We start from the raw sequence: 238 nt of genomic DNA on the forward strand, positions 1-238 counted from the left end.
GATCAGCTAGCCGTTTGAAGGCAGCGATATCGAGTATAATTCCCACCAGACAAAAGAAGCTGAGACCGTCATATTTTGAATATGCTCCGGACGGAGCAGCAAACTCCACTCTTATATGCTAGGAGGTTGCACGGGAGAAAATACACCTAATCTTGGAAATAGATGCTTACAACATGACATATTTGAGGAGACATTCGTCACTGGTGCGAACGAGGCGTATTGAGTGCGTCCCACGGCT

The sequence above is a fragment of the Plasmopara halstedii genome, assembly GCF_900000015.1.
Source record: "Plasmopara halstedii genome assembly, contig: Scaffold_614, whole genome shotgun sequence".
Taxonomy (NCBI): Eukaryota; Oomycota; class Peronosporomycetes; order Peronosporales; family Peronosporaceae; genus Plasmopara; species Plasmopara halstedii.